Raw genomic sequence first — 9,037 nt, 5'->3', positions numbered from 1 at the left:
TAATCTTTTGCCCTTTACTATTTCCGTTAATTAATTTTGCCCTTTAACTTTTGCTGATCAATGTGGACTAAATTGTAATTGCAACATTTCTATGAAATAATACAAAATTAAGGCTGATAGTAGCATGCTGTGAGTTAGTGAGAGATATTAACATTTTTGAACTTGGTAAGTTGATTTAAAACCAGTTAGACTTAGAATCAACTTTTGATTTGTTTTAAATTGTAGGTGTGAGAATTTTGAATATTATATTGTGATTAAAGTTTTCTTGCCGTGTCTGATAAATACTGATGGTTTGGAAACATGTGGCTTTACATCTCTATTACATTCATTGTCATTACAAAGTTAAAATATGCAGTGAGGTAAGGAAAGGATTAAATATCTCATGAGTGTCTATATTAATTCCCATAAATGAATTGAAATATTGACTTTAATATAGATTACCCAATATGGGGCACCTAGCTGGCTCAGTCAGTAGAGCATGGGAGTCTTGAACTTGGGTTCGTGTGTTCAAGTCCCATGTTGGGTATAGAGCCTCCTTAAAAAAATTGATTACCCAACACAGTTGATAGTTTATTCACTGAGTGAACATATAATTATGACTTACCGTGTACCAGATAATGTATGAGGTGATGAGGGTAGAGTGATGAATAAAATTTAATTCCGCCTCCAAAAGAACTCAGATTCTAGTGGAAAAGATGAACACATAGTCATAGGTGTATGTTAACATTAGTGCCACATTGGAGGTATGTGTTGGGTACTATGAAAACACACAGGAAAGCCACTTGGATCTTCAGACTGAGGGAAGGCTTTCTGGAAAGCCTAATGCCACCTAAGCTCTCTCTTCAAAACATTTAGAAAAAAATTATAAGTGGAACACAAGAACATGTAACAATAATAAAATGATTTAGAAGATCTTGTAATCAAAGAAACAGAACCATTTCTATTCAGTGGCTAATTGGTTTCCTAGGGGTAAGCTCTTTTAAATATTTTTGCTTGCATTTCTTTTGGTGATTTCTCCGTATCACTAAATTATATGATTAGACCTCCTTGGTGTCTTTTAGAGTTACTTATCATTTTATTACTTCTACAGGTTACTTTTGTGTTCATAAATAATGACCCAACACATTGTTAAGAGATGATATTATCACTTCTGCTGTTTCCTCCATCTTTTTACCTTTGTCATTCTCCACCACTTATCAGCTACCCTATTATTTTTGTTTTGTTAAGATTGTTATCATTGTGACTTGATAGGAAACAGCAAACAAATTTTTCACTTTTTCTGCATTAATTGTGTACATTTATGTTTTTATGACTATGCTGGGTCATGTACTGTGCTATGATGAAATGGATTCTCTTTTCTTAACTATCACTTACTTAAAATCATGCCAAAGATGTATATTTTCCACATTGGAATCATGACTTTTTACACAACTTTACTTCCCTCTGCCCTACTGTACTTTTGGTTAGAAATGGACTTTTCTTTCTTGTTTTATTTTATTTATTTTTTTTTTTTAAATTTTTTTTTTCAACGTTTTTTATTTATTTTTGGGACAGAGAGAGACAGAGCACGAACGGGGAAGGGGCAGAGAGAGAGGGAGACACAGAATCGGAAACAGGCTCCAGGCTCTGAGCCATCAACCCAGAGCCTGACGCGGGGCTCGAACTCACGGACCGCGAGATCGTGACCTGGTTGAAGTCGGACGCTTAACCGACTGCGCCACCCAGGCGCCCCATCTTTCTTGTTTTAAAAAAAGGTAAGCCTCCTATGCTTTCAGTTAGCAATTGACTTTTCTGTTTTAAAGACTTTGTTTTCTAGGCCTTACCTTTTAACTGCACTCAGTTAAATTTCTATTCTGCACTTTCCAGCCTCTAGCAATTTGTTGCTCTCTCTCATTTGCTCATAGTTCTCTTACCTTCTTCTTGGTTACATATTAATTCTATTTTTATGGATTTTTGTTTTTATTTTAGAAGAGTCTCAGGGGAGTTGAAAAATAGAGCTGTATCACTGAGACCTAGTATGAGTTTATAGGAAACTACAAACAGTCACAGGTTGTTTAAGGTTGAAGTGTTAAACAGCAGGACACATGACTGAAATATTGCTAGGCATCATATCATGAGGACCTTATAGATACATTTACTGAGGACTTTAGACATTATCTTATGGGAACTGAGTGTTTTAATTGTGAAAGTAGTATGAGTATGTGAGGGAGGTATATTTAAAGACTAGAGGCAGGGAGCAAATTTCGAAAGCGGTTGAATGAGTCCGTATTGATAATGAAGATCTGATCTAAAGGGAAATGATCAGAGTGAAGATGGGAAGGAAGTAATAAAGAGACGGTGCAGCAGAAATTTCCAACATTGATTAAAATATCAAAGCAAGAAATGCTAAGAGTCCAAATAGGATAAATGCAAAACCAAACAAAACTGGCAAATGAGGATAAAACTTCTGAACACTACAGATAAAAAGAAAAAGCAGCTAGAAAAAAAAAAGATGTATTACTTTGCAAGGAGCTAATGAAGGCAAGATAAGGGTATTAGCTATTCTTTTTCTAAAAAAATACAGTGGACGCCAGAGGATAATGGAGTGATAATCTTTAAAATGCTAAAATAAAATAAGATGAGTCATAGGTTATAATTAAAGTCTAGTATATTTCTACTTTTGTTTGATTTGTTATGTGGTAAGGAACGCCACTGTTCATTAAGACAATATTTTTCTGGAAAAAAACACTGACTTAAATTCAGGAGATTTGGAGATCACCATAAAAAAGCGTAATTTAAATAATTAATTTTGGAAGATAATGGGCTAGGTAGAACCACTAAGAGATTTAAACACTCACCATTTAATATGTTCTGAATGGTTACAAGTCCTACACAATCTAGAAGCAAGACAGCTTTTAAAAAATTCCCTTCAGGGGCACCTGGGTGGCTCAGTTGGTTAAGCATCTGACTCTTGGTTTTGGCTCAGGTCATGATCTCATGGTTTGTGGGTTTAAACCCTACATTGGGCTCTGTGCTGAAAGCATGGAGCCTGCTTTCCATGAAGGGATTCTCCCTCTCCCTCTCTCTGCCCCTCTCCCACCCGTTCTCTCTGTCTCTCTCTCAAAATAAATAAATTTTAAAAAACTTAAAAAAATAAAATTTCCCTTGGGCTCTAATGTTTAATACTTTCTAAATCTCTTTTTCATTATACTTAAAAGAAACTTGACTCAGATTAACTATGGCAATATTTGTAAAACATATTAAGGTCAATAATATAAATGAAATGAAAATTATAAGAAGGCCATGTACAATAGAGCGTTTATAAAGAGACAGGTCAGAGTGGGTATTTTCAAGAACAGTTAGACAGTAAATATGAAAATAAGACTATGTGATGTTATGTCCAGGCAGGTATTATGAAAACAAAAGTGAGAGGCAGTACAACATAGTGATTAAAGGTATGGGCTTGAGAACTCAATTTCCCAAGTGAAAATGCCATCTTTTCAAATTATTAGCTGTGTAACCTTCAGAAGTTTCCTAACCCATCTGAATTTTAGTTTCTGCATCTATAAAACCTTTTGAAGATTGTGGCATAAAATCATAAGCATTCTTCACATGTTAACTGTTATTATAATGAAAAGTTGGCAAAGTAAGGTTAGTACATTCATAGTAATTGTGTAATATTTTTTGCCGGATTCTGGTATTTGGCTTAGGCAAAGGAAGTACCTGAGGAACTTCACATTTTATATAATAATGAAAGAGTGAAAACAGAAAACAAAAAATTATTGAATTCCCGCTGAATGGTACGAATTGTGTTGGCACTCCACAGATATAATTTTCTTTAACCTTAAAATGAGTCTATAACATAGTATTATTTTGTTATTTTACAGATGAGGAAGCTGGCTTAGAGATGTGAAGGATCGTAGATCACTGTCAATTTAACAAAATGATTTCTTTTATCAGTGAGAAAGTGGGGTGAATTTCAGGGAGGAGACTGATTTCCTTATATGAATCATAGAAAAAAACACAATAGGTGGTTAACTGCTAACACATAAAACTGATTCATACCTGTGGATATAGCACATCTCCTGTTAACAATGCTGTGTCCCTGCCATCTATGGATGATTATTTGGTCCATCTGTTGATTTCTTTTCTTTTTACTATCACTTTATTTGCAGTAGAGTCAATCAATTCTAGGTGGAACTGAAAAGTAGATGATTTATATCTTTTCACCTGAAGACATACCTCTTTCCTTTCTACTTTTCATGTACCCTATCTTTCAATAAAAACTATTTTTCTTTTTTTTCTTTTTCTTTTCAATTTTTTTTTTAAGATTTTATTTTGAAGTAATCTCTACACCCAAGATGGGGCTTGAACTTACAAGCCTGAGATCAAGAGTCATTCATTTTACCAAACAAGCCAGCAGACACCTCAATAAAAACTATTTTTAGAAGAACGTCTGAAGTCAATCATTTATACCTGGATGTAAATTCAATTTGTTTTATCTTCTCCTCAGAAGATTATCTCAAATCTTATCTTCCCTTTATTAGACATTTCACTCTATTAAAGGAAATCTGGGCATTTTTGAGTAAGCAAGACATACTTTGGGAAGTTGGGAAGTGATCTTTTCAGGATTTCCTGAAATATAATAAATTAAGTTGGAAATAATTTACCTGTATATCAAATAAACCCTAAAATAAAACAGAAGCCTAAACTGGTTATTAACTTTTCAAGCAGTTGTTGAAAATTATTTAAATGATAAAAAAAAAATCAAACATCACTTTGTTATATGTCTTTTCTTTATTGGTCTCCAGACTGTGCCCTAAAGTAATGCAGAAATTCCAAGTTTTTATATAAAGTCAAATCATGAAACATGGTTATACATAGCTGAATTTAGGTATTATTACTATATTTGGATTATATTGGTGGGGTTGCCTTTTTGCTTGTATTTAGATATATGAATGCCTTGCCACTCTCAATTAGTCAGGCTTATATTGATCAAGAATAATTGGAGGGCACGTGGGTGGCTCAGTTGGTTAAATGTCTGACTTTGGCTTAGGTCATGATCTCACAGTTTGTGAATTCGAGCCCCGTGTCGGGCTCTGTGCTGACAGCTCAGAGCCTTGGAACTTGCTTGGATTCTGTGTCTCCTTCTCTCTCTCTCTGCCCCTCCCCATCTTGTGCTCTCTCTCTCTCTCTCTCTCTCTCTCTCTTTCTCTCTCTCTCAAAAATAAATAAATATTTAAAAGAAAAAAGAAGAAGATCTTGAGGTCATGAGTTTGAGCCCCAATTTGGGTGTTGAGATTACTTTAAAAAAATAACGAGGAAAAGTACTCATGCTGGTAATTCTTGAATAGCTTCTGTGGATAGGAAATATTGGTCTCTATTAGTTAGAGTTAGAGTAGGGTGCTATAGTAAAGAGAACAATGTTTCAGTAAGTTAAATGAGATGAGATGATTTCTCCTTTACATAAAAGTTCAAACTGAGTGGTTCAACTCTGCTCTATGAGGTTATTCAGAGATACAGGTTCTTTCCCCACTGGTTGCCCTGTCATCCCCTAGAGCTGTCATCCTCTGCATGGCAGAGACCAAGTCTCTGTAAATCCCAGCTGATAATAAGGAGAAAGACAACATGGTGGGTGTATAGTCATGGTCCCAAGACTCAGGTCCATAACAGGCATATATCACATTATATTCTATGGAGAAAAACAGTCACATGACTTCATTATAAAAAGGAGGCTAGAAAATTCCATTTAGTTTTGTGTCTAGGAATAAAGGGAAAATACATTTGGTAGACAAACTAACAGACTGCCTTATGGTGTGTGCTATTTCTATTGATCATGGTAAGGCTTCCTGATTATATACAGTTTTTTTTTTTCTGAAAAGGGTAAGAATTGGTATAATTTCTGTATGGGCCCTTAAACTGGAGAAATAATAATGACTTTTATTTTTCTGCAGACTGTGTGCAGTATTACACTGTGACTATAATGGTGAGAAATTATAATCTTTCTTGGAATAAGATCCTCCCTACTCTTTTTAAAAAACTGATTTGATCTCAGAAGGATAGGAAGCAATATTAAAAATTAGGGGCGCCTGGGTGGCGCAGTCGGTTAAGCGTCCGACTTCAGCCAGGTCACGATCTCACGGTCCGTGAGTTCGAGCCCCGCGTCAGGCTCTGGGCTGATGGCTCGGAGCCTGGAGCCTGTTTCCGATTCTGTGTCTCCCTCTCTCTCTGCCCCTCCCCCGTTCATGCTCTGTCTCTCTCTGTCCCAAAAAAAAAAAAAAAAAAAAAAAAAAAAATTGTGATTTGCCTATGTCTTGTGAATTTGTTCCCAGTTCCTTTTATTGAGAGGGGAAAAAACCAGCTTCTACTACCAATGCTGCAATGAAAAACATAGTTCTTAGCAGATCAAAACGTTTTAATCTCCTTTCTTCCTGAATCAGTGCTTAATTTAAGCATTGCTTAGTAGATATTTTCTTTTTTTTTTTCTTTTTTTTTTTTTTAATTTTTTTTTTCAACGTTTTTAATTTATTTTTGGGACAGAGAGAGACAGAGCATGAACGGGGGAGGGGCAGAGAGAGAGGGAGACACAGAATCGGAAACAGGCCCCAGGCTCTGAGCCATCAGCCCAGAGCCTGACGCGGGGCTCGAACTCACGGACCGCGAGATCGTGACCTGGCTGAAGTCGGACGCTTAACCGACTGCGCCACCCAGGCGCCCCAGTAGATATTTTCTAATGTGTCCTCTTTTAAGATGATCTAGAGTACAGGTAACCTTTAAGGGGAGGTTTACTGTAAAGGCTTTCTTTATGGTTAATAACTCATTCTTCAACTGGGATTGAATATTAGATACCTTACAGTTAGAAAGAAAAGAGAATGGTGTCCATTTGTGTAGGGTAGTAATTATTCTCTAGTTTTATATTCTGACCGAATATATTGTTGATGTAACATGATTTCTGTGTGTGTAACAAGACCCAAGAAGTTCCTTATCACATTTTATCATCCCTACTTACTAGCATATGCCTCAATTTCTCAATTACAGATTATTGGTTTTGGTGTAAGGGTTTGCCTTTCTGAAACTCAACTACCTCTTGGAAACTGACTCTTTAAACTTTATAATCATTATATTCTATTTGGCTGAATTTGTTCTTGAGTTTCTTGAGGTTTCATTTTGATAGGAGCAAGCAGGTTGCTTGAAGCAGCGGTGAGTAGGTCCACTGATGAGGGAAATGGACACAAAAATATTTTTTTGCTTGAAAGATGAGGTTGATTTGTGGAACTGTTCTTCGTGGAGGGTCGCTTTCAATTCTAACTGATTTAAAGAGGATAAATTAGAGTTGATCGTGTCCACTGAAAGAATTTTTTTATGTGCAAAAGGTATGCAACATTCCCTGAATTTTTGGTATTCATTTTTAAGTTAGAAAATTACCATTGGTGATTTAATGAAAAAAGAATTAAAAAAAGCCTAATTTGCAAAATCATAGTTAATTGAAAACACCAATATTTCATTTTCATTAATCATGCTAAAAGTTTTGATGAAGAGATTTTTAAATTTATATAGTACCTTAATGATAAAATATATTGGTGATAAATCCAAAGGATTGGTGAAATAGGATTTAAGTAACATACTTTTGTTAATAAAGGTATTGATCTATTGCCGATATTATAAAGATATTAGTACAATGTTAGCATTTATTTTCAGCTCCGAGCTTTAAAAAAAATTGCAGATAACATGGCTTGGTGATGAGGAAGAGCTTTTCCCCTAACTGGACAAAAAATATGTACTGTCCGTTTTAATATTATCTTAATGTTTAGGCCTTTGTAAATTGTAAAAAAATAAAAGTTTAAAATTTGTGTTAGGCAAATCTCTCAGTTTAAATTGAATTCAAGACATTGTTGTGGTTGCCAATAACTGTACTCGTGTGAATCCTTGAACTCTAAGTTTTAGATTTAGATTTAACAGATAACTACATTGTCAACTCTTGTAAGTGCATTGGCCCTGTTTCCTTCTTACAATTCTTTTTTTTAATTTCAAGTTATTATTTAAATTCTAGTTAGCATATATGGTAAAATTGGTGTCAGGTGAAGAATTTAGTGATTCATCACTTACATATAACACCCAGTGCTCATCACAACAAGTGCCCTCCTTAATGCTCATAACCCATTTAGCCCATGCCCCACCCACTTCCCTCTATCAACCCTGTTTGTTTTCTATAGTTAGGAGTCTCTTATGGTTTGCCTCCCCCCTGTCTTTCTCTCTCTCTCTCTTTTTTTTACCCCTCTCCTATGTTCATCTGTTTTGTTTAATTCCACATATGAATGAAATCATATGGTATTTGTCTTTCTCGGACTGACTTATTTTGCTTAGCATAATACACTCTAGCTCAATCCATGTGACTGCAAACATGGATTTCATTTTTTGATGGTTGAGTAATATTCCATTATGTGTGTGTGTGTGTGTGTGTGTGTGTGTACCACTTCTTTATCCATTCATCAGTTGATGGACATTTGGGCTCTTTCCACAATTAGGCTATTATTGATAATGCTGCCATAAATATTGGGTTGCATGTACCCCTTTCAATCTGTATGTTTATATCCTTCAGTAAATGCCCAGTAGTGCAATTGTTGGGTAATTGGGTAATTCTATTTTTAACTTTTTGAAGAACCTCCATACTGTTTTCCAAAGTGACCGTACCAGTTTGCATTCCCACCAATAGTGCAAAAGAGTTCCCCTTTCTCTGCATCCTCGGCATTGGCCATGTTTTAGTAACCTTTCTGTACCTAGTTTCTGGCATACACTAAACATCTGCAAATATTAAATGGCTATTCAATACACCCTTACTAGATTTACATTTAACATAATTTACAAGTAATTATTGATTCATTTTTAAAATTCAGTGTACTAAAGAAGGGACAAAGATGAGTAGAACAAATGGTCTGGTTAACAGAGGAGAGCCTAGACAAGTGCAAACATAACTAATATAAAGTAGGGTGAGCTGAGTATCCTGAGATAAATGTAAACAATGTATAATAGAGGTTCAAAGGGCAGAGAGCTTGCACAG

Source organism: Neofelis nebulosa, chromosome 7 (assembly GCF_028018385.1).
Source record: "Neofelis nebulosa isolate mNeoNeb1 chromosome 7, mNeoNeb1.pri, whole genome shotgun sequence".
Classification (NCBI taxonomy): Eukaryota; Metazoa; Chordata; class Mammalia; order Carnivora; family Felidae; genus Neofelis; species Neofelis nebulosa.
This window is presented reverse-complemented; position numbering follows the sequence as displayed.